Below are 26,473 nucleotides of genomic sequence, written 5' to 3'. Positions count from 1 at the left end.
ATCCCAGAGTCTTCTGATGTCACTAATGTGACTTATTCTGGAAAACTATTCTGATAAAGCAAAAACTCTTACTAAATTTATTGACGATAATGCCATTAATCATGTGAGTGCCATACTGTGACAGTGATGACTGCCATTACGGATGAATTCGCCACTTGGGAAGTTTATCAAAATAACTCCATCAGTTTGGTAAAGTGGGACAACTACCATTTATTCATGGGCTCCTTTGAACCATCTTCTTTCCATTATAAAACCCACATACTTTGCCAGCTTCGCCTTTTTCCTTCCTTTTGCAGAAGAAAAAGCAGTTCCACAATCACCAAGCTTTTTTCTATAGGTTACTTCTATTTTTGTAAATGAGATAAAACTCAGTGAATCAAAAATGACATGTACTAAATTCAAACACAAACACGGAACTGCAGCACTACAGTAGTGCTTCTTAAATGTTCCTTTTAAAATGTTTCCACTATAATTAATACATTTCCTTCATGAAAAAAATATATTTTTTTTACCACTGCCTCAGGGCAACACTGATTTTAGCAACTCCAATTTTTCCTGCACTTACAGTTTTGAATATATGACATTTGAGTAATTTCCAGAAGAAAAGAAAAAATTGGACGGGGACGTAACTGGATATAAAAAAATCATAAAACGCTGCTGAACCAAAAGGTCGCCTGCTTCCAAACCGTTGTTGTTACCTAACCGCCGTGGCAGCAGGCTCTGTTGCTTCATTTTACTGTTCGTGTGACACAATTCAAGAATAACATCTAACCCACCCAACTTACTTTCCTCAAAGTTGTATTATTCTCTTCAAAATATGAAGACTCACTGATGGTACCTAAGGCAACTGGACTCCACACATGAGACGGGCAGAGGTGAGGTCATGGAAACCACTGCCCATTGCTCGCGACGATAAGCCATGGAAAAAAGGCACTAATTTTAACGGGCAATTTTTAAAAAGATTTTATTTATTTGAGAGAGTGAACAAGAGAGAGCGCATACAGGAGCACAGGGAGGGGTGAGGGAAAGGGAAAACTCACAGCTGAGCAGGGAGCCCGATGCGGGGCTCCATCCCAGAACCCTGGAATCCTGACCTGAGCCGAAGGCAGAGACTTAACTGACTGAGCCACCCAGGTGCCCCCAAATTCCACATTTTAAAAATTGCCAGTTAGGGGCACCTGGGTGGCTCAGTGGGTTAAGCCTCTGCCTTCGGCTCAGGTCATGGTCTCAGGGTCCTGGGATGGAGCCCTACATGGGGCTCTCTGCTCAGCAGGGAGCCTGCTTCCCTCTCTCTCTCTGCCTGCCTCTCTGCTACTTGTGATCTCTCTCTGTCAAGTAAATAAATAAAATCTTTTAAAAAAATAAAAGAAACAAAATGTGGAATTTTAAAGAGGTATGTGTGACTGTGCATACATAGCATACAACATTCCTGTATAAATTTTAATGTATTTAATTGTTTTATTCTTCAAGGTTACAAAAAAAAAATGGTGTTAGGTAGAAGTGGCTCATGCTGGTTCAAGGAGCCAATTCTTTTGATTTTTTTTTTTAAGATTTTATTTATTTATTTGACAGACAGAGATCACAAGTAGGCAGAGAGAGAGAAGAGGAAGCAGGCTCCCTGCGGAGCAGACAGCCCGATGTGGGGCTCAATCCCAGGACCCTGGGATCATGACCTGGGCCGAAGGCAGAGGCTTTAACCCACTGAGCCACCCAGGCGCCCCAATTCTTTTGATTTTTTTTAAGGTGCTATTATTTTGGAGGGTGGGCATTCTGAGATCAGATTTTAGAACTTTATTTTACAAGTGGAGATCGTAGTTTTCATTTTGTACTAACACTTCTTCTCTACAGATAACAATTTGACATTCACATCTTGAAAGCAAAAAAAAGAAATCATCAAAATAGAAGATCACCACAGCATAGTCACATCCTACTGATAATGGTTACACATGCATGTTTTTTATTGGTCTCCTAACCATTGTTTACCAAGGTTCTCTAAGCTTTTATCTGTATGCAACCCCAGAGAAAAGCAGTTTACCAATTTATAATTTAGTGATCATGATCAGGGTAAATGACACTTGCAGTGACTAAATACATGTCACTCACTGCATAGGTAATTTAGGTCTCTTCTATGTCTCCACTAAAGTACTATCGAATTATCTAGGAATCAAATTTAAATGAAATATCCTAAAGGTAGCTCACATGATGGGTATAAACTAAATGATCTTACCCTAAATTTATTCCTTGCTCCTCAATAAAGTACAGTGACTCCAGATACATATTCCACAGGTACAATGATTTCTTTTCTTCTGCCAGTGCAGAAATGTAATTTGTACTTCCCAAAAGTACCTTTCTCCATTTTTCTGTGAAGAGAGTTTCCTTTTGTTTGCCTTTGTCTTATTTTGATATAATTCACAGGTTTATAAACTTTTCCAATGACTTTACTTCAGCATTTACTTCATCAGGTAACATTTGAGAGGATATTTTTATTTTACAGGTTAACTATTTTAAATTCACTGCTAACTAAGTTAATAGTAGTAGACAGTTTTCTTGTAGAGAGTGATTCTACATACACTGAACAGATGCCTGGTAGCTCTCATCAACAGGTTGTAGCTCCTGTCCTTTCCCTGTATTTGAGAACCACATACTACTTTATTGCCCATGCCTCAGGTACCAGGCCACAAAGGATTACTGGAAGGAAAAGGAATATGGCATCAAATTGGTCATTTCTTCCCGCCCCTTCCAAAAGGCACAGACATTTCAATGGCGAGTTTTCAAGTGTTCTTAACTAGAATGAAACATGAGTTTTAGGGGAATTACGGATTTAGTTGAAGGGAGAAAGCAACAAGTAACACAGTATTTTGGAAAAGTGTAACAATTTTGTGAAGACTATGTATCAGTTCATGTTGCCCTAAGCTTTGCCAGTTTTTAAATGATTTTTTTAAATGGCAAGGGAACGGGTTTAAACTTGGGAACTAAAATACAGGTCAGTCCATTATCTACATATTCTTCATCTTGGCCACTATGTCTTTCAAGCTTTCACCAGAATCTTCCACAGTTACCTCAGGTATAGAACCTTCTTGCTTTTTGGGAATTGTATATGGCAAGGTCAATCCTTCAGGTAAGTTGGGAACTGGGCCTGAAGAATTGTGCAATTCCTCTTCTGAAACCTCAGATACCAACTCAATACCTCAACACTTGTCTTCACCTATTATCTCTTGCTCTTCTTGAACAACCTTCTGTTCTTGTAGTCTTCCTGTTGCTTCCTGCAATTTCTGTCAACACACTAAGGATTTGGCTTCACGGACCCAGAAGGGAAAAGAATCGTGCACTGCATTATATCCAAGGTAAAAACTCAGAGTACCAAACTTTAACAGAAACTTTTAACACATTTTGCACCAAGATCCCAGCAACTATGCCGACAGTGGCGGGAAGACCGGCTGCACAGCACCATCTCATCTGAAGGTCTTTTCATCAGTATTTACAGCAATTTGGTGGAGCCCATGCCAAACAAACAGATTCTCCAGGAATTATGAGCTGTATATGCCCTGAAGCTGCATTTTCACTGACCCCAGACTCTAGCCACGTTTGCCCAAGTTCATCACAAGCCATGTTTATTGTCATCCAAGCTTCCAAACTGTCCCCACAGCTAAAAACTGGGTCAAGGGGTTTTCCCTCTTCTCATCTGCCATTACTTATTCTTACCCATGCAATGCTGAAGGTCTTCTACTGGGGTTATACTGTAGTTGTCTACTTCCTAAAGAACATCAGGATTAATGTTCCTCAAAGCATATACTGCTGCTTGAACTTCACTTAATCCTGCTTGATTGGAAGGACAGGTTGGAAGAAAGTTCTATTCATACTGGCCAGCTCCTCCTTGTCGTGGCCAGAGAGTAGCAACGTAGCGAGGCCACCTCAGCGGTCACACAACTCTGCCAACACCTACTATCGCTACAGCAAGGGTACAGATTTCCTCCCCGCAGTCCATTCCAATTCCCATTCGGCTCAGTGCCATCAGGAACCCTGTAGGGGTTGGAGTCCACCGCCTCTGGGCCCAGCTTCTTGATGAGAAGGCCGCCCACAGCCTACCGACTTCTCTCCTGGGTGGGTTCCCACTCCAGCTCCTGGGCCCACCGCTGCGACCACTCGCTCCCCAGATTCAGCCGTGGCTGGGACCCTGGTCGCAGCTCTCCCAGCGCTGAACCCTGGGAAAGTGCTCCCAGGTCTCTGCCGCTCCTGCGGGCCTCCCACTCTACCACTTCCGGTGCCCCGCAGCCATCGCTCCCCCCAGAACAAACCCTCTGAGTCTCCCTCCTCTATCAGGTCTTGAGAGATGGGCCACAGCAGGGCCAGGGTCATCAGTGTCTGGAGCCGGCGGCCCTGCAGGGTTGCCTTTCCAGCTGGTTAGGATGCGGATATGAATTTCATTAGGAAAATGCAGCATATTACTTTCTCCTTAGGAATTCCCAAGTGAGGGCGCCTGAGTGGCTCAGTGGGTTAAGTTGCTGCCTTCGGCTCAGGTCATGATCTCAGGGTCCTGGGATCGAGTCCCGCATCGGGCTCTCTGCTCAGCAAGGAGCCTGCTTCCCCCCCCCTCCCTCTGCCTGCCTCTCCATCTACTTGTGATCTCTCTGTCAAATAAGTAAATAAAATCTTAAAAAAAAAAAAAAAAGAAATTCCCAAGTGACATCAAGAGAAGGAGAGGTCCTGGGAGGACCCGTAGGACACCTGTCTTTTTTGGCTCCAGTGCTGATGGTTAACCCCTTACAGAGCCATGACTTCACTGAAGACATTTTGGAAAATGCTGCTCTATGCTAATGTACAAGATCCAGTCTGACATGTTTAGTGAATACTATCATTGTAAAAAAAAAAAAAAAAAAGTTATATTAGTCTATATAGTTTACACTATATTATGTGTAGGAAATGCATTCTGAGTCAACGATTATAAATACAGGTATCCCCCAGTCTTTGAAAGTGCACGCCACTACCCTTTTACTTTTTTACCAAAGTCCTACATTAGTACACCTGTTCTCACTAACTGAAGAAATCTCAGAGGATTTTTTGCTTTTAGGAAAAAAGGAGAAAAATGAAAATAGCACTCAATATGTGAGCCTTTACAGGGCAGCACGCACCGCAAACAATGAACAGGGGACACCCTCAGACTCCTTCTACACAAGGATACTCAGCCTCAGGGCATCAAGTCGCCTTAGCTTTTGGAGGCTCTCTCTGAGCATCTGTGCTTTATCTTGATTTATTTTGTGCACCCGTTAGCAAGATGTGTCCTAAGGTATCAGAAAACCCAAGAGAGGTTCTGGGAACACTCAAAAGACTTTCCACACAAATTAATGGTAACTGATTCTTCACTTTACACCATTTCAGCCTACAAAAGCTTTCACAGGAACATTCTACTTTCAAATAGCAGGAAAGGCCTGTATTCATCTGAGGAATTTTAGAACATAATATTTATGATGCTTTATTGTCTACAATGACTCCCTCTGGAATTACCCCAAATCAAATAAATAACAGTCAATGTGGTGGGCAATAAAGAGGACATAGATGTTTTAATATAACAAATAACTCTCACATAAAGCAACTGAGCTAAAGCAAGAACTGAAATCCCTGGTATTTGGCAGGAGGTTAACAATCTGTAATATATTTATATAAAATCAATGAGGAATGTGGCCAGGCTGCCTAGAACCCCTACACTTGCAAAACAAAAGAGCCAGACAGGTCTGAACATCTGAACAGAAAGACTGGAAAGTAACTTTAACTATGATTCCTTGTGTTGACCAACATCTTGAGACTTTCAAAAACTTTTTTTTTTTTTTTTGCTATTCAGTAAACTGACAAAAATACCATTTCAGTGATTACATGACTGCCGTTCCATAAGCAAAATACATTCGCACTGCGTTGAATGTGAACAAAATATCTCAGATGACTTTCAGAGGAAATCAAAACCACCATTCGATATGCAACCGTGAGAGCTTAGCTTTCTGTGATCCAAGGGAATGTTCAGAAGTGAAAAGTGGTTCTCAGCATTCACTAAGTCTCCGAACCCAGCTGAGCTATGAAAAATGCAATCCAAAAAAGCCAGCTAGGTCATTACCGTCTCACAATTAAGCCAGCCAAGCCCCTAACTCTCCCATAAAGTTGAGTTCTCTCCCTGTCTCTGTAGTCCTGACCCCTCACAGCCCTCAGCTTTCCAGCTGTCCTAGTGATGTCATTATCTCATAACAAAATATCTCCGCGAATTAACTCTGCATCCTACCCATTGTAATTCTTAATGACTGCTTCCTGTTCATATTTTCCATTTAACTTGCTGTTCTGGATCTTTGTGGCATAGGCAAGCTGCCTTCATCTAATGGACGGGATTACATCCAACAGGCTTGGGATTTCCAAAGATTACAATTTACAGAGGTCTCCCAAACAACGTGCTTTGTAAACACAAGACCTGCCTTTCTGCTGTGGTTATAATAAAAGGGAAATCTGCATTATTTGCTGTGATTAAACTTTGACCTGTCACAGGAAGTTCTATGAGGATTTTTTTCCTGTCACTTTTTTTTTCATAGTCTTGAATGTTTGGACATCAAATAGTTCAAGAGCTGAGAGATGTCTGGCACAGCTGCCTAAGGGCGCTAAACAAAATTTTATTTGAACTACAGCCAGTCTTTGGAATTGAGAAGAATTCTTTTTTATCTTTCTCTATAGTCCATGGAGCACATTCTGTGCCTATAGCTTGCACGCACCCAAGGTTACGTTCACGCATCCTGCTTGCCCTATGTGGTGGGATACTGGCCAGGGTGTTCTCCACTTGCTCATTAAATGGGCTGTGTGTGTACTTGTTCTAAACCAACACTGAATGGTGTTAACTCCAGAGGTATTTGCCACCAACAATAATGAAAATGCTCCTAGAAGGAACCTGCCGTTCCACAGCGTCCATAAACCTTTATGAGTACCTACCACATGCAGGTATAGTACTGTATGTTTTAGAGATTCCGAAAGATCTAAGGTGGGTATGGTCTTTAAGATCTTTACCATCTAGCTGGGGGAGAGAAGACCGATACATAAAACCATAAGTAATGGTGTACGGCTGTGTATCAGTTCCAAACAAAATCTATAAACGTAACATGAAACATCAAAGTAAATTCATTCTGCATTCTAATATTCAGTAGACATCTGTGATGTCTGCCTTCCCTCTTCTGTAAACCATATCCTCATTTGTTTTTGACGAACCCTTCCTACTTAGTTAATATGGCTGTGGGGACAAGAGTGTGTCATGGCATGTAACCTCCCCTGTAGAGAGTGAGTGACATGGGCTGATTCAGGGATGGACAGGACCATGTGAATCAGTCCCAGGATTTTTACTAGGACTTTTGGGAGAGTAGAGCTCTCTTTATTCTGGGATTACCAAACTGGCAACATCTAAGCCTGCAGCTGCCGATGGCTGTCTTTGCCACCACTTTAGTGAGCATACCATGGACTGCAGCCAACAGGGCAGACAGCCAGCGAGGAGAAATGACAGGCAAGAGATTCTGGAGAACAGTGGTTAAGCACTGGCCCCAACTTGTGCCGATACAACCAGGGATTTATTCGTTACGTTAGCTAGTAACACCACTTTCACACTTACCCAGTTTGAGTTGCGCTTCTCTTACTTACAAAAAGAAAATAGTCCTAAAACATTTATACGTATCTTGAAATGATTAAAATTATTTTGAAACATCAATATCTGACCTCAAATATGTCTTACATTATATTACATATTACATTATATTAGAAAAAATGAATTAAGGTCAAGCATATAAACAGCAGTAGTTTCCTCTAGGTGACTGAACCATTCCTGACTGGCTGGGACAATTCCCCTTATATTGTCCCTCTAGGCATGTGTCCACTGGACAAGGGTAACTGACAGCTCCAGAGAAGACGAATTCATCTCTCCTAAGGATTCCTATTTGAGGTTCCTGGTCTGACTACAGAAGCATTTTGTGGAGAAAAGGCAGAGAAAGGCAGAAGACAACATACGGACGAGTTCACAGCATATTAGGAATATATAACCTAGAGCAGGAAAGGACTCAGTGGGGTAAGAGGAAATGAGGAGGCAAGGAGAAGTATTTAAAAACAACATAAAGGGGGCGCCTGGGTGGCTCAGTGGGATAAGCCGCTGCCTTCGGCTCGGGTCGTGATCTCAGGGTCCTGGGATCGAGTCCCGCATCGGGCTCTCTGCTCAGCAGGGAGCCTGCTTCCTCCTCTCTCTCTGCCTGCCTCTCTGTCTGCTTGTGATCTCTGTCTGTCAAATCAATAAATAAAAAATCTTTAAAAAAAACAAACAAACAAAAAAAAAACAACATAAAGTTTTAATTTAAAGTTTAATTTAAAGGCTGCATCCCGATGAGATATGTTCTCCTAGAATCCTGATTTACGCAACCTCGATACCTACTGCTGAAAAGGGGACACGCCCAGGGAAGGTGACCCTTGGGCAATGCAGAGCTTAGGGGGGCTGACCTCCCTGTAGTCAAAAATCCACATGTAACTTTTGATTCCCCCAAAACTCAACTTCTAATAGTCTACTGCTGACTGGATGCCTTACTGAGAACACAGTGGAGTAACACATATTGTGTGTGTTATATGTATTACATACTGAATTTTTTTTAAGTAAAGTAAGCTGGCGTTCACTTCTGCAGCACATATACTAAAATCGGCCCCCATGCAAGGATGACAGGCAAATCTGTGGAAATGGTCCATATTTAAAAAAAAAAAAAAAGATAGCAAAGAAAATGTTATTAGGAAAATGATAAGGAAGAGAAAATACATTTACAGTACTGTATTTACAGGGAAAAATCTGCATATATGTGGATGAATGCATTCAAACCTATGTTAATCCAAGGGTCAAGTGAAATGTCAGATCATAACTCCAAAGCAGGGAATCTCTGGTCATGCTGCTAAGGTCAAGGCTACCATCATCTTATGAGGGAATGCAAAGTCAGCATCTCTGATTTACTAAATCACTTGGTTCTTTATAGCCTTAGAGTGTTCATAAGAAAGTTTCGTGGTTCATATTCTTCTAGTTCATCTTCAGAGTTTCTACTAATCTGAATTTCTACTAATTCAGAGTTTCTACTAATTGGGTTCTGGTGAACCAAAAAATGTTTTACAAGTTAAATGGGAATCCCTCAAATTGGGCAAGCTTACAAGATAGAGGCTTGCATGACAGTAAATATTTAAAACAGAGCAAACAGTAAAACTCCTATATATGGAAACACACTGCTACCATATGACGGCAGATGACAGGACAAAACTGGTATACTATTAGTGAGGACCCAAATAAGCTCTGTGGAAACCTTAATGGGCATATACGGGGGCCTGCGGACAACTCTGCTCATTTTCAAGATTCCTGAAATGGACATTAAGCAACAGAATCCAAACTTCTTCCCTAATCCTACAGCAAGCACCAGAGGCACTCTTGCGTTATCAAACAGTTCTTTGAACTGCTAAGGCATTTTGTCTGAATGAAAGGCAGAGAGAAGAATGAGGTAGTAGCATCACTCTGTTAGGCTAACTGTATGCTATTATAGGAAAAAGGAAACACTACTTCAGAGCTCAAACAAATGAGGAAATCATAAAAACATATTTGTTCTCTTACAGGGCAGAGAATGGTGGCAGAGGCAAAATAGTCAACACGTTTATTCTAAGTCACCAAGCAAATCATTATCCACACGAAGTCAAGAGACAGAAAACACAGGCAGCCAGACGATGCTGAGCTGATTATTTTTGCTAAGTCCAGTACCAACACAAAATAGTTCCGTATGTTCAAAAAGAACGTAAAGTCAACTCTACAAAAAAGAAGAAACCTGCAAATTGAAAAAATTAGGAACTTCTCCATAGGGATTAGAATAGACACCATTGGTCACCCCCACAACAGCACAGGAATGAGCTACTAACTACCTTATTACCTGTTGGGTTCTGCACTGAGACTCAGTTGCCTTACTTCCACAACAGTCAGCTTCCATTTGCCTCTTGACAAACATTGATATGTTGGTCAAAACAAGGGCATGACAAGAGTGAAAGGATTAAGAGACTCCCACACGTGTAGCATTTGGTGAGAAATGGGGTTCAGGGGCCCTAAGTCCTAAACCCTCCTGGCAGGTCAGAGGTTGCAGATTAGCAAACTAAAGACAGCCTTTAACTGGAAAAGCTTCTCCACACTTTTGTTTACCCTGTTCTTTTAATTCTCCACAGCACCTGGGACAGCAGGTGTTCAAGAAATGTTTACTAAATGAATTAAACTTCTCAGAACTGTAACTCAGGGAGAAGTCAGCAGTGAAGTAAAAGAGAGGATCTTCAGAGATGTCAACACGAAAGAAAGCATGGCACCCAAGTAAGTCAAATCCTGTCACTGAGGGGAAGCAAGGACATACACTCATAAACTGCATTTATTAACTAACACTGTTAGTTTGCTCCCTATCTACTCACTACTACTACATTATTTGGACTTTTTCAGTCCTCACAACAATTCTATGAAATGGTGCCCACTTTACAAATAAAGAAACAGATGTACATAAACAAATGTTCACCATAGCCTCACTCAGAATAGCTAAAAATGTAGAAACCACCCACGTGTCCATCAATGGGTGCATGGATAAAGAGAAAGTGGTATATCCATGAAACAGAGTTTTATTTGACAATAAAAAGGAATGAAGTACAGATACATGGTACAGCATGGATAAATCTTGAAAAGATTACACTAAGTGAAAAGAGCTGGTCACAGAAGGCCATATATTGCATGATTTCTTTTATAAGAAGGGTCCGGAGTAGGCAGGTCCATGGAGACTGAAAGTGGGTTGGTGGTTGCCTAGGCCTGAAGGTGCTGGGGCAGGGAGAGGAACAGAAAATAACCACGAATGGGTACCGGGGTATTTTCAGGGTGATAAAATGGTCTAAAATTAGATCATGGTGATGGCTGGACAACTCAGTAAATAGACCAAAAACCACTGAATTGTTTATACAGATAAATTTGATGTAGGTAGTAAAGTGTATCTTAATAAAGCTGTTTAGAAACAAAAGGAGGAAAGAAACAGCCAGAATGAGGTTCAGCACTTTGCCTAAAGCATGGGACCGTAAGTGGTGGAGATAGGATCTGAAGTCAGGCTGTCTGGTTCCAGAGTGGGATTTCCTAAACCACTGTGCAATCCTGCCTCTGCAGCGCTTGGGTCAGAGACCTCTCTATGGCACAGGAGGCACACTGGCTGACGGGAGCTGGCCTCATGCCAACCCCCAGAGGCCTCTGGTAAACCTGGACATAGTAGAATATGCTTTTCATGCTGGACTGAAAACAATACGTGTTCAGAAAATTCACAGGAAAAATAAAGTGGAAGACTATTGATCCCCCAGGTCCTCTTACATCCTTCCCTTAACTAGTTAGAAAAATGACCCACTTCAGTTCCCCCAACAGAGCCAGAAAAAGATACTCTAATCTCAAAAATACAAGAGTTAAATGATCTTTTTGAAAGTAAAGTCAACAGCTCTGGCTTGAGTCAGAGAGAGTGCTGGATTCTGGAAAACTTTCAACATTCAGTTCTGTCTCCATTTCTGACCTGTAAAAGCCCCGTTCTCCAGCTCTGGGCCTCTCTTGAGGAAAAACGACGAATCAGCCCAAACTAGGCAGCTGTCTGTGCTGAAGGCTGTCTGCTGGGTCTTAGAAGAAAGCTAACCAAACTTTACCAACACCATAAGCCAAAAATCTTTCATAATCACATCCTTATGAGGTGAGTAAATTTATCCCAGCACTAAGTCACTCAGGTACTTGGGATTAGGTTCTTATCTAAAACAACCACCGAAGTGAGTTCCTTTTAAGGAAACATAAAGGACTGTAAACATATGAGAAAATGTTAAACTACAGTAATAACTTAATGAAACATAAATGAAAATATCAGCAATACACAATTTAAGTTCCTCAAACTGGGTAAGGAATTTTTAATGATAAAATGGCATAGCATCTGGAAGGGTTTGTGAAATGGATCCACATCACTGTGGGAGTACAAATTGGTAAAAACAACACAAAAAACCACAACCAACCAAACAAACAAAAACCTTTCTGGAGAGTAATCTAGCAAGATAGATGGATACATAAATAGATACGTATAGATCATATGGCCTTTAAAAAAATGATTCAGATTCGTATTTACTGATCTGGAAAGGTGTTCATAATATATTAAAAGAAAATGAGGGTTTCAGAAGAATATGTACAATTTGATTCCTCATGTATGTACACACAATGGTTGAAAGATGAATCAAGATGCTAACGGTGGTTGTCTTTGGGTGATGAGCTTACTGAGCTGTGTTTCCTGTTATTTGCCCAGATTTTCTACAATGAGAGCGTATCAATTGTTAATAATAAAAAAGAATCATCATTTTAAAAACAAGAATTATAAAAGCTTCTTTTCTCATTTAAGTTTTCTTTCTCCTATCACTCACATACTTTTCTTCAATATGCTCCTTTGCGTTACTGACAAAATCCTGCTCCTCAATCCTGAAATGGCAAGTTTTTAAAATTAAATTATGTTAACAACGTAAGTTCTTAAATTGGTTCTAGGAGAAAAAAATACTATGTATGTATTACTGCCTCAGTGAAGGGATGAGATTTTAATCTTTCTCCAATATGTAGCAACTCCATAAAAGAGCCTGTAGGAAAAATAAAACTACTTTCTGATCCCTGGCTAAATGTTAGGGCAAAAGTGACAGAATTATCATGATATAAAAGAGAAACAATGACAGCCCATAAATTCTTTAAATTACTCTAATGTTTATCATAGAAGCCAGAGAAAAGTCCTACATGACAGAATTATGGAATTTTGAAAGTATGGGGAACTTCACAGATTATCCGGTTCCATACAATTGTTTTACAGAGAGAGAAGCACAGGCTAAGAGAATGCAGATGGGCAAAGCAACAGAAGTTGTAAGAATCCTGGGTCTCATGACTAAGAATTCAGCGCCCTTTCTAATAGAACAAGGTATAAGCAACCAAAATAACAAAAGCATGTTTTTTCTTTAAAAAAAAAAAAAAAAAAGTCATTATAAAAATTAACATCTAACATCTTACATTCTATTTTATTTTTTTTAAGATTTTTTTTTTTTTATTTATTAGAGAGAGCGAGCATGCACATGTGCACAGGGGCAGAGGAAGAGGGGGGGAATCCTCAAACAGACTCCCCAGCGAGCACATATGGAGCTGATGTGGAGCTTGATCCCAGGACCCTGAGATCATGACCTGAGCTGAAATCAAGAGTTGGCCCCCCAACCGACTAAACCAACCAGGCCCCTCTAACATATTACATTCTAAAATTAGATCTGTTAGAGCCAAATTTCCAAAAACTACTGTGTTAAGAACTGAAAAAAAGGGGCACCTGTGTGGCTCAGTCAGTGAAGTATATTCCTTTGGCTTAGGTCATGATCCCAGAGTCCTGGGATCGAGCCCCTTATCGGACACCCTCCTCAGTGGGCAGCCTGCTTCTCCCTCTACCTCTGCCTGCCGCTCTGTTTACTTGTACTCTCTCTCTCTCTCTCTCTCTCTCTGTCAAATAAATAAATAAATAAAATCTTAAAAAAAAAAGAACTGAAAAAAAACCTATAAATAAAGGATACCATCAGGAAACTATATTAAAAGGTAAGAAAACAGAACACTGTTGGAAAAGTTAAAAGAACTGACAACTCTATCAACTGCCAAACTTAGGCATCTGAAATTAGGTTGTTTTGTTCAGATGTAAAAATGTGTAATATTAAGTTATGATTTAGTATGCTTACATATAAATTTTATTTTAAAATTTTAATTTTAAAGTTTTAAGAGTTTAATCTTTGTTCTGGGAATATTTCATATAATAAGGTAAATATTTCATGTTGAGAGCAGTTAAAAACTAAAGAAGAAGAATTTGTACATGTAGCTCCAACTACATGTCCCCTAAGGAACAATATTTCTTTTGCAAAGACATTGGAACAACTCATATTTAGACTCTGTAAGGGAATTACCCACATAAGTGAGAATTTTTCATACCTGATTCTTACCCACTTGTAAGCCCTCAAACAATTTTTAAAAATAAAAGTTTTTAATGGGATTCTCTGTAGCATGCATTGAACATTTTCTTGGCTTTTTAAGCACAATATACTGATTGTGTTCTACCCATGGATCATTTGTAGTCATTATTGTTATTACGAAATACAGTCATTTATTTAATTTGACTGCATTATTATGATCCTTTGAGTGCTTTCTAGGTACATTAACGTGAGGCCAGGAGAGCCACACTGAGAGACATTATACATCAAGCTGTCAAAAAGCAAAAAAAGAATGTGGAAACAGCAAGAATAAGCTATTCACCAACTACAAAGGAAATTCAGTACATTAAGAGCCAACACCTCATCAGAACCACGGAAAATAGGGGCCTGGGTGGCTCAGTCGGTTAAGGGTCTGCCTTTGACTCAGGTCATGATCCCAGAGTTCTGGAATGGAGCTCTGCATCAGGATCCTTACTCTACCAGGAGCCTGCTGCTCCCTCTGCCCGCCCTTTCCCTGCTTGTGCTCTCTGGCTTCCCCCAATGCACCACCCCTGCCCTGGTCAAATAAATTAAAAAACAAACAAACAAACAAACAAACAAAAAAAAAACCATGGAAGACAGAAGGCAGTGGATGACACATTTAAAGGCTGAGAGAAAAAGCTGTTAACCAAGCATTCTATATCCAGACAAACTATCCTTCAAAAATGAAGGTGAAATTAAAACATGCTCAGATGAACAAAAACTGAGGGAGTCTGTTGCCAGTAGATTTCCCTCAAAGAAATGCTACAGGGACTCCCTCAGGTTGAAATGAAAGGACAGGAGAGTTACTCAAAGCTGCATGAAGAAAGAAAGAACACTGGCAAAGGTAACTAGATACATAGGTAAAAACTTAAAAAGCCAGTATTATTGTAGTTTCTTTTTGGAACTATTTTTTTCCCTAATATGATTAAAAAGACAAATGTATATGACAATAAGTATCAATCTATGGTCGTACAATGTATAAAGATGGAACGTGTGACAATAATAGCCTAAAAGGGGGTGGACGGAGTTGTATAGGAAAAATGGTTTTCATACACTATACAAGCTAAGTTAGTGTTATTTAAAACTAAATTGTTTTAGGTTTAAGATGTTAACTATAATCTCCAATGTAATCACTAAGAAAAATTGTTTTGAAACTATCTCCAGGTCCTGAGAAATATTTTCATGAATCTTTTCTCTATCATTTATGAGCCCCTAGAGTGAGCCTAGAACCGCACCTGAGACTTTTCACACGCAAACTCATTGAATTCCTTTAATAACCCAATTAAGTGGTTATTATTACTTTCATCTGATAGATGGAAACTGTAAGACACTCAACCAGGATTTCAATTAGAACCTTCACATGCTTCTTTCTCCTTGATCTGGACCTCCAGTATCTAGAAGCTCGTGGTCCCATTCTTTTCCCACCCAATGCACCACCACCTCTGTGACATAGCCAACAACAAATGATAATTATCTCCCTTGTGGCCAAGACTTTATATAGTACCTACAGGTTGCAGAATCCCCAGTCTGTCTCTCCAAAACAGTTCTTTCCACAAATGCCACACTCAGTCACCTCTTGGACAACTTGAACAAATAAATATTCTCAACATCAATTTCAAAGTGTCTAGAACACAGCTTACCCCCGTTGGTGAACCACACCACCAATCAACCAATTTCCTAAGCCCAGAAACCTTCAAGTAATCCTAGGTTCTTCCATGACCTCATAATCTAATCAAACACCAATTCCACCACCTAAATGTTTCTCTATCCACTGCTACTTCCTGAGTTCAGGTACCCATCACTCTTGCCTAAACTTCCATAGACGGCCTTTATCCCATCCCCTGCCTCGCAGAGACCTGGTCTGGTCCATAAACCTTCTACATTGTACACCCAGTCGTAATACCAAGCAAATGCTTTTGGCCAACAAACATTTACTTAGTATTTGTTATTTTCTAGCATTGTATGGGGTGTGCTAGGGATAGAAAGATAAAAGGAAGAAAGACATTTTCTTAAGCTGTTCAGAGTCTAGTGGGCAGGCAGATATGAAAAGATGAATTATCAACTAATGTGGAAATGCTGAGGTAGAGAGATATACAAGGTATTTTAAGAGTAATAAAGGGAGCACCTAACTCAAACTTGTAGGAAAGAGTTCACAGAGGAAGTGACAACTGAGCTTACACAGGAGTTGCCCAAGAAAGTGGTAAAGAAAGGGCAGGAGACAGTGTGGACAGAGGACAGCAAGAAGTCCCACTAGAGAAAAACCTTGTATGCCATAAGGAACTTTCATCCTGTGGAAAACAGATTACCTACTTCTGATTTTTAAACGGCTCGTTCTGATGCGCATGGGTAAGAGGGGAACAGTGGCAAGAAGACCGGTCAGGAGACTGTTGCAGTTGTACAGAGAAAATAAAGAGGGCCTGTCCTAAGGAATTGGCAGCAAGGACGGAGAGGAGAGTACAGATTCCAGAAATATTTAGGAGGTTGAATTGGCAGGACTTGCTAAGTGTCTGAATGTGGCGGGGGTGGAGGGATGAGGAAGGAGGAGAAGCCAAGGATGACTCATAGGCTTTTGACTTTGGGGACTTGGTGCCACCCCATGAGATACAGCACTGTTCCCAGACCTTTGGTTTTCAGGGAACTGTAAAATTTCCAACAAATTTTGGGCTCTGACAGAATGTTGTCAACTGAAGACATAAATGTACCCTACCATCTACTACCAACATCATTTCATTAGAAAAAGCACATTTTAACACCCAAAATGTAAACAGATTTAGCTTTCTGAAAAATTCACCACAGGGCCCTTATTTTTCTAATTTCATCACAGATGAAAGGAAATTGGTACCAGGCCTCAGACCCAAACTGGCAAGCCCTGACAGGGAGATAGAGCAGAAGTCTGGTCAGCAGTAAGATGATGAGTTGAAGGCAGAAGAATATAGAGTCCCTGCCCTCAATTAACTCACTAAGCCCTAAAGAGATGTTTATCTCCTATACATTAAGGGTTACAAAAGAGTTCAGGAGTTATGGAAGCCCTGAAGAAGAGGTACTCCTATGTCCCTAGAGAGGGGTGTAGCTGGGGCACAGGATCTCAAAGGATGATCTGGAATTTGCCAGATAAACAAGGAAAGTTTGGAATGGTCTGGGCAGAAGGAACAGCATGTCCAAGGGTATGTAGGTATGCAGGAAAATTCATATTTGGGGAATTGTGGATAGTTTGGCATGACGTGGTGATTATCTTGGAAAATGGCAAGAGAAGAGCTGGAAAAGTACACAGAAGTGAAATTACAAAGGGGTTGGTAATCCAGGCTAGAAGTCTGGAAATTATCTTAGGAGCACTGGGGAAGAACCAAAGGATGTTACTTACAGTAGGCAATGCCATGGCCACATTTACCACTTGGAAATACACTCTGACTGTAGAGCAGAAGTTGGACTGTAGGGGATAAAACTGGAGGCGAGGAAAACAAGTTGGAAGTGTCTGCAGAAGCCCAGGTTAAGAAATACAGACAGATTAAAGCAAGAGAAGCAGTAAAGAGAGAGAGACCAATATCACCAACAAATATTTACTGAGCTCCTCCTCTCTTCCAGAGGTATCAATGTCAGTGAGACAAGATCCCTGCTCCCGTGAAGCTTATTTTCTATTGTTGCTCAACAAAGAGAGAATCACACTTTACATAAATGTTTTGTAATTAAAATATTTCACCAACTATCAGATGCTTTCACAAGTCTCTCTATATGCATGTTTACATATGATAAAACCACTTTTAAATTGCACTAAATTTATGTGACTTATTCAACCATTCCCCTATTCTTGTAACATTGGCTCATTACCTGATGGTAAACTCCTGTACGTGACATTGCAAAAATCAAGAGTTACATACTTTTCCGAATCAAAATACACATACTTTAAAAAAGTTATTGATCCAGGGGCACCTGGGTGGCACAGTCAGTTAAGTGTCTGATGCTTGGTTTCTGCCCAGGTGGTGATCTTGGTGTCCTGGGATCGAGCCCCACGCTAGGATCCACGCCCAGTGTGGAGTCTGCCTGGGATTCTCTCCCAGCTCTCCCTCCATCCCTTTCCCCTGAATGTGTATGCACACGCTCTGTCTCTCTCAAATAAATTAATAAATCTTAAAAAAAAGTTCTTGATCCAAATGGCTCTATAGAAGAATTGCATTAATTTATACTCCTATGGTAACATCTAGGAGGTAGAATCCCTAGGATGTGGTGGTCAACCAGGATGTAAAAGCTGAAAGAAGGGAAGATTAGAATGATTTTCAGAGGACATCACCGTAGATAGCGGTGCTATTTCCAAACAGCAGAAGAAAAGAAAAGAGAAAAGATATGAGGAGTAGTTAACGAGTTCGTTCACAAAGAGATGCATTTGAGAGGTTTATGACATTCAGGTGGTCATGTCCAGGGAAGAACTGTAAACACACACTTGCAGCTTTGGACGGGTCCAGTAACAGTTTGGAAAGTCAGAATCCGGGGGGACTGTAAGATGCAACAGAAAGAGCAGCGCCCCTGAGCGAATCAGAGACGAGCAAGGACGCAGCTGAGAAAACGATGTCACCAAGAAAACAAGGTAATTAAGAAAATAATTTCACTTACAATAGCATCAAAAAAAGAACAAAATAAGAATAAATTTAAGAAAAGAAGTTCACTGCATGCTGAAAACTAACAATGTTAAGAGAAATTAAAGAGGATCTACGTAAGTGGAAAGACATCTGTATTCACACGTGAGAGGGACTTGGTGTTAAGGGGCAGTACTCCCAAAATCGATTTGTGGCTTCCATGCAATCTGTATCAGAATCCCAGACTGTTAGCAGTAACTGACAACAAGCTGACCCTAAAACTCATACAGAAATGCGAGGGGCCCAGAATAGCCAAAATAATCTTGAGAAAGAAAAAGCTGGAGGACTTCTCAATTTTAAAACTTACTAGACACTATAGAACTCAAGACAGGGTGGTACTGCCATAAACACACACATATAGAGCAACAGAAGAGAATGAAGAGTCCAGAAATTAACTCTAGTGTGTATGCTCATCTGATTTTCAACAAGCGTGCCCAAAAAAGATGGGGAAAGGATAGACTCTTTGAGGAAAAATGCCAGAATAACTGGACAGTCACACACAAAATACTGAAGTTGGATCCGTACCTTACAACATACATAAAAATTAACTCAAAATGGATCACAAACCTAACTGTGAGAGCTAAAACTATAAAACTCTTAGAAAACAACGTTAAGAGTAAAGCTTCATGACCTTGAGTTAGGCTATGGTATCTTGGATAGGACACCAAAGGCAAAAACAACAGAAGAAAGAATAGGTAAATTGGATTCGTCAGATGACAGCCCTTTGTGCTATAAAGGACATCATCAAGAAAATGAAGTGCCGACCCAAAGATGGGGACAAACTATTTGCAAATCATGTATCTGGTAAGAGTCTTGGAACCAGAATATATTAAAAACTCCTTGCAACTCAATAATCAAAAGACAACCCAACTCAAAAATGGGCCAAGGTTATACCTCAATAAAGCCGAAAATAAAATAAAATAAAAACAGGGAAAGGATTTGAATGGACATTTCAATAAAGAGAGAATAAGGGCCAAAAAGCATAGGAGAAGATGTTCACACATCATTAGTCACTAGACAAATGCAAAGCAGAACCATGAGATACCACCTCATATATACCAAGACCACTAAAATTAAAAAGATAATAAAAATATTGGCAAAGATGGAGAGAAAGTGGAACCCTCATATGGTGCTACACCAGCGATGTAATTAGGTGCAGCCACTCTGCAGAAACAGTTTGGCAGTTCCTCAACTCTTAGGCATAGAGTTGCCGTATTAATTCTACTCCTCGATATATGCCTAAGAGAAATGAAAACACATGTCCACACAACAACTAGCACAGGAAAGTTCACAGCTCCAGGATTCATAATAACCAACAACTAGAAACAACCCAAATGGTCTATCAGTGGATGATAAATAATAAAATGTGATAAATAAATAAAATGTGTAATACACATATTGTGAGGTACCATTCCATTCCAAAAAAGAAGGACCAATACATGCTACAATGTGGGTAACTCCTGAAAACCTTATGCTAAGTGAAAGAAGCCAGTCCTAAAAGACTATGTATTGAATGATTCCATGTATATGAAATGGCCAGAGTAGGCGAATCTATAAGAGCAGAAAGTAAATTAGAGGTTGCCTAGGGTGAGTGGTAGCAGGGGGACGGAAGAAACGGGGATTGACTGCTAATGGGGATGGTGTTTCTTTTAGGGGGAATGAAAATGTTCTAAAATTGGATTATGGTGATAGGTTGCACAACCCTGTGAATATACTAAAATCACTGAATCACCCACTACCAATGGGTGAACTGTATGGCAAATCAACTATGTGTCAAAAAGCTATTTGAAAAAGAAAAAATGAGGGAAGAGACTACCTCAAGAAGAGAGGAGGAGTTAATGCTACACAAGGCAAAAAAGTATATTCTGCTCTTTAAAATACTTCCATTATTGTTTCTAGCCCACAGGACAAAGCAGCAGGACAAAAATCTAACATTTATTGAGTATTTACTATATATGTCAGACATGATTAAGAACTTTATCTGAAAAAAAATTAAATAAAAATTTAAAAAAGAACTTTAAAAAAAAATTTTATTTGAGATAGAGAGTGAGAGAAAGAGTGCACAAGCAGGGGGAGCAGCAGGCAGAGGGGGAAGCAGGCTCCGCGCTCAGCAGGGAGTCCGACCCGGGGCTCCATCTCAGGACCCTGGGATCATGACCTGAGCAGAAGGCAGACGCCCAACCGACTGAGCCACCCAGGGCCCCTAAAAAAAGAAGTTTATCTGTGTCTATGTATTTAAACCTCTTAACCCTATAAAGTAGGCATCATCTCTTTTACAGATGAAAAGAACTAAGGCTGGAAGATTCAGAGATTGCCCAGTGTCATAAAGTTTATAAATGAAGGAGCCAGAATTTGAACTCAGATAATCAGGCAGGAGAACTCTCACTCTTAACCACTGTACCTCCCATTCCATAGCTTACTAAGGCCTTCAAGATCTCACCCCAATTACCAATCCATTCTCATCATTTTTTAAAAAACTTTTATTTATTTGAGAGGAAGAGCAGAGCAAGAGAGGGAACACGCATGAGTGGGGCTGGGGGTGTGGAGAGGAGAGCAGAGAGACAGGGAAAAGCAGACTCCCCGCTGAGCTGGGAGCCCAACAGAGGGCTCAATCCCAGCATCCTGGGATCACGACCTGAGCTGAAGGCAGCTGCTTAACTGACTGAGCTGCCCAGGCGCCCCTCATTTTCATCTTTTAACTAGATTCTAGCACAAACTGGTATCTCTGTCTATCCGGTAACCTCCTGCTCCTGTGCAAAGACTGCTCAGGGTATCTTCTCTGGTCCTCGCTGATCTTCCTTTTCCCCTCCCATTTCCAGGGTCAGACTCCCATGTGTCACCCCAGCACACCTGACTCGCTGAAGGCACTCAGCCTCCATCACTGAGTGAATAAATAAATGAATAAAAATATTCAATTGTCCTATCAAAAAGCACACTGTACTCTGGAAATAGCCTGAGCCAAGTCTGATAAATTAAGTGGGGGATGAGGCTGAGTAATATTCTTTTGGGTCCAAAAAGAGGTGTGATAATAAAGTAAAGATGTTGATTTTGGGGTTTGGCTCATAAAACGGTTCTGAAGACAATTCCAAAAGAGTCTGAAAACGTTTTGCTCAATTAGAACAGAGCTAGAAAAACTGGACTGCCTCCCGTGGGACAAGATTTATTTGGCCATATAAGCTCTAGTATGGCGTTTTTCGTTTTTTTTCTTTGTCTTCATTATTTTCGAGTCACACGGTATATAAGGCAATTGCACTTTTATTAAATATATTTCATTTCCTAAACAGTAAGCCCCTAAATAAGTTATCCCCATTTCCCCCCCCTTTCTTTCCTCAGTAACTATCTTGACATGCTAAAGAAATATTTTATCATCAGAGGGTGATTTTGTGTATTTCCAAAAGAGGGAAACAATTTGCTACTCTTTAATATAAATCTCCCCTTATCTCCAAGGAATGTCTTGCTCATGAAAGGAAAAACAAGGTCCAGAACCTACTAACCTGTGATCCATCGCCTTCAAAGCAATCCACGTTCGGCATATATTTGAGTTCACGTAGCTAGTAGAGCAAAGCCTAAATCCCCTGTGTGTTTGCCAGTACAAAAGTATCCTTAAGCCTAAACTGGGTCACAAAATGTTTTAACATGACAACATGTTTCACTCTTCCAACATTTTGAGAAATTTCCAAGGAACTACAGAAAGAGAGCTTCCGGAAACAAACAACTAGATCACATCCGAGATAACCCCTGCCCCAATGGGGGTTCAGAGCACTCTGAAAACAATAAAAGATGGCTAAACTGCACCTCAGCACACATCTGATCTTTCTGTTTCTTCCAAGTCTCAATCCTGACACACCAATAAACCCATCCATGGTTCTGTCCACTTCTCTAAGCACACCTACCCATGTATTTTAATGTAACCAGTTTCTCTTGTGTCAGAATTTTATGGATTTTTACATGATGCCTATGGAAGCAGTATACACAGAGGTTAGAGCTCAGCACTGGCTGACTGAACACGAATCTGCTAACGTCAGTCTAAGCGTTTCCTGGCTGTTAATAGGATATCACTTAAAATATTTCCATTTTGTTGGATAATGAACAATAGTTTTGAAAACTAGGACCTTGGGTGTAGACAATACTTACACAACTTCTAAAAGGTTGCAGACATGTAGATAGTTAATCACTGCCCTCTTAGCTTCTATTTCTTTGTTAAAAGTAAAGCCAAAAAGCAAAACTGGCTACACAGCCCCCTTTATGTAACAGAGAAATGAGCAGGTAACAAGTTGCTCTAGGACATCACAGTTTTTACTGACCTGATCTGACATCCTAGAAGGGTAATTAATACACAAGAGTTCATACAGTCTCTTCTCAGTCCTTCTAGGCATCCTTATTGAATAACCTGAGAGATAATCCTGTTTTGCAAGTGGCTAAATGTATAAATACTGTTTATTTACTGTATTTTATTGATCCTGACCTCCTTCTTTCATATTTCACTTCTCTTTTCTACATTTTTCAAATACAGCATATATTTCCCTTTCAGAATTAGAACAGCAGTTTCTTAAAGAAAAACTGAGCTGGTAAGAGTAGGACATTCCCCCTTCAATAGATACATCTTATTTTTTAGATACTCGGAAGAAAATCACCCATGGAAATTCTAGAGCAGCAAAGTACAGAATTTATACTTTAGTACCTGTTAACCACAGAGGTAAATAAAATACTAGAGACCTCTAAAATACTTCACTTATATACCATCTGCACATTTTTCAAATGCCACTTTTAAAGGATATGCCGAAAAGTTATCCGTTGGAGGTTAGTTTTCAGTCAGGGATCTCAGGTGAATGAAGAGACACAATAGTGTGCGTAAGGAGACAGAAAACATGTTGGCCCCCGAGTCAAACGAAGGAACAACTCTGAGAAGCCGGGAAAATCCAAATGTAAGTGACGAGGATGAGATTGCCAACAACCAAGACCAACAGACAAGGAGCACCTCAAATCTAAGGGATGGGGCTGTGATGGCAACTAACAGAGCACAGTTACTCAATCCAACTTACGTCTACAGAAAGCTGGTATTTCATCTTTACAAAAGCCAACTCTGGGAAAGACCCAAGTTGGCAGTGTGGCTCGGACCCTGTCACAGGTGAGGGAGTTTGTGCGACTAACAGAACTTCCTCCCCTCTAGTCACGACAGCTGCGCTGAGCGCAGGGCTGGAAGGCCCCCAAGACATTAAGATCCTTAGCCACCTCCCAGCAGGGGCTCCACACACCGGGTAGGACTGCCCCGCCGTCCTCTGGCTCTGCCACCGATAAGCGTACAGGGAAAGGCAGTGCCTCGGTTGGCAGCTGAGTACACTTGAGAAGTACAGCTTTTATTGGAAAAGAGTAAATTAACATTTTGGTTCAAGCCTTGGTTTCTTATGAGGCTGGCATGAATCTGTCATCTCTGGGCTCTCAATCCCTCTAGGTTTACTAATAAAATTGGGCTTCCAGCCTTTAATGCCAGGCAGATCCTGGAACATGGCAACCACACCACAGAATTGGCTCCCTGTCTCTGGGCAGCCAGCCATCATTCTCACTGACTCCTGAAAAGGCAACCGTGGTTACCTTGACCTTGAGACATACTTTTTCTTCACACTGTTAACAGAATGTTTCTGCATTTTGACTTCTAATTCATGCCACTTTTGAACTGTAAGAATAAAGACAGTACCTCGCACATATTCACCCAGGTTTGCTGGAAAAAACTTTGAAAGCGACCATCTCTTTGGGCAGCACATAGGAGCACTTCTGAGAAGGCAAATACTTAGACTTAGTTGATACTGAATGAACTGTCTCATGGGGTGCCAAGTGCTGAACGGTGAGGACCAAACAATATAGAATCCCTCGTGGGCCTTGTCGAACATTCTTCCTTTCCCTCCAGTGAGAATCAGCCAATTCATCAAGAGTAGGTTCCTGAGCACCTTGGATGTGCCAACACTGGAGATATGCCAATTAGCAAAACTGTCCCCGCATTACTGGGTTCACTATCTCGGGCAGCCACTATACCTTAAGAGCCTACTTCCTTGCCTGGGTATGCTGGGGTAGAAGGAAGATTGAACATGACTCTTCCTGGGTGAGATTCGACTTTTCAAGTGAATTTTTGCCAATGCGGTTACAGAGAATTTTGTTCCTGGCTTTAAACTATTCAAAACACAAATCTGTTCTATTCGTCTGATGTAAGACTAAACAAATCATTCATTAATAAAAAGCAGAGAAGACATAATGCCAAAATCTTTGTATATTTTAGAACATAATACATTTATCTTTTTCTAGGTGAATGGCAGGCAACTTTTTCTAATTCAAAGACAGATAATGGAAAGAACTGTTTACAGGAGAACCATCTTCAATAATTCAGAGCTTGATGATCTAATGAAATTACTCTAAAGTGTCAAATGTCAAAATGCTGTATCAAACCTCTTCTTTTGCGTTTCCGCACTTAAGTTAACATTTTGAGGAAAAAGGAATTCAACAAATAGTAGCTGTTTTATGGAAGGCTCACCCAATTCTTACTAAGCCCAATCAAGAGGATTAATTTCGTTTTTAATATGGATCACTTCACGAATCTACGTGTCATCCCTGTGCAGGGCCATGCTAATCTTTGTATCATTCTGATTTTAGTATATGTGCTGCTGAATTAGCATAAATTTTCACAGACTGGCTATGTAAGAGCTCTTTTATGAAGAGTTCTTACAAATACTTTATATTTTTTATAAAATATGTCACCCTGATTTTTACAAACATCACACCCAATTTTTAAGTGTCTACACGTAAGTTAATTAATCTACTCTTAGTATAGGCCAAAAAATTATCTGTGTGTGTGTGTGTGTGTGTGTGTGTATACACAATTTATACAACATTGTATACAATGTATACATATATGTACAATAAACAAAGACCACAAAACAAGAAAACTACTTACTTTAAGGTAAATTCATCCACATAGCAGAGTTGCTGTAAAGATGAAACCATTCAGAATAGGCAAAATCAGGTTTGGGACATGTTAAGTGTTTAGTTAAAGATTAGTTGTGAGATGGTAATGATGATGATGAACATGACTTATTCTCAGAATTTTAGTTTTTATTTCATTTATTAGAACAATTGTTTTTAAGCATAAGGCTTCTCTTGATGCATACATTTAGCACATTATAAAGCCTTCATTTCTAGGTGAATGAGAACACTCTCTCTAAGGCTTAGTAGGGACTTCAGGGATGTTAATCACTTTCAATTCCTCCACCTGTGCAGGTCCCCTTAGGACAGCCAATTTCTCCACTTCCTTGTCTTCAACATGTGGCTTTTCTTCCTCCATCGTCTCTACCTAATTCCAGATATTTCCTTCAGCCTTCACTTCGGGCTCCCAATTCCTCTCTGCTCTCTGCATATGGTGTTTTCTTGTAACAGAAGAAAATCAAAGCCATTTGTCTCATCCCTGGGTCTTCTGTCTCTCATGTTTCGCAGGAAAGTGTCCTCTTCGTCAAGAAGAGGTATCCCCCACCAACTGTGCCCTCCACCCTCTGCTAAGTCCTCATTTCATCAGTTTTTACTCTTTTCTAAAAAGATTTATTTATTTGAGAGGGAGAGAGAGAGCGCACACAGAGAAGTTAACGGAGAAGCAGACTCCCCACCGAGCAGAGAGCCCCACGAGGGACTCAATCCCAGGACCCTGGGATCATGACCTGAGTTGAAGGCAAATGCTTAACCCTCTAAGCCACCCAGGTGCCCCTCAATTTGTACTCTTTATCATTGCTCTCCAAGCTCTCCTCTGC

General features: G+C 40.5%; 1 protein-coding gene, 1 non-coding gene and 1 pseudogene across 2 annotated transcripts in view; all 3 read right to left on the bottom strand.

Moving 5' to 3' along the window:
- Positions 1 to 26,473, bottom strand: part of CDK6 (cyclin dependent kinase 6) — a 229,979-nt gene that overhangs the window by 168,327 nt on the left and 35,179 nt on the right. The gene's annotated exons all lie outside the window — the stretch shown is intronic.
- LOC116878026 lies at positions 2,997 to 4,058 on the bottom strand (annotated as a pseudogene).
- Positions 25,250 to 25,351, bottom strand: LOC116879143. The gene has a single exon (XR_004384975.1). It is a non-coding gene; the product is annotated as a U6 spliceosomal RNA (small nuclear RNA).

Source organism: Lontra canadensis, unplaced genomic scaffold (assembly GCF_010015895.1).
Source record: "Lontra canadensis isolate GAN:19392208 unplaced genomic scaffold, GSC_riverotter_1.0 scaffold2, whole genome shotgun sequence".
Taxonomy (NCBI): domain Eukaryota; kingdom Metazoa; phylum Chordata; class Mammalia; order Carnivora; family Mustelidae; genus Lontra; species Lontra canadensis.
This window is presented reverse-complemented; position numbering and strand designations above follow the sequence as displayed.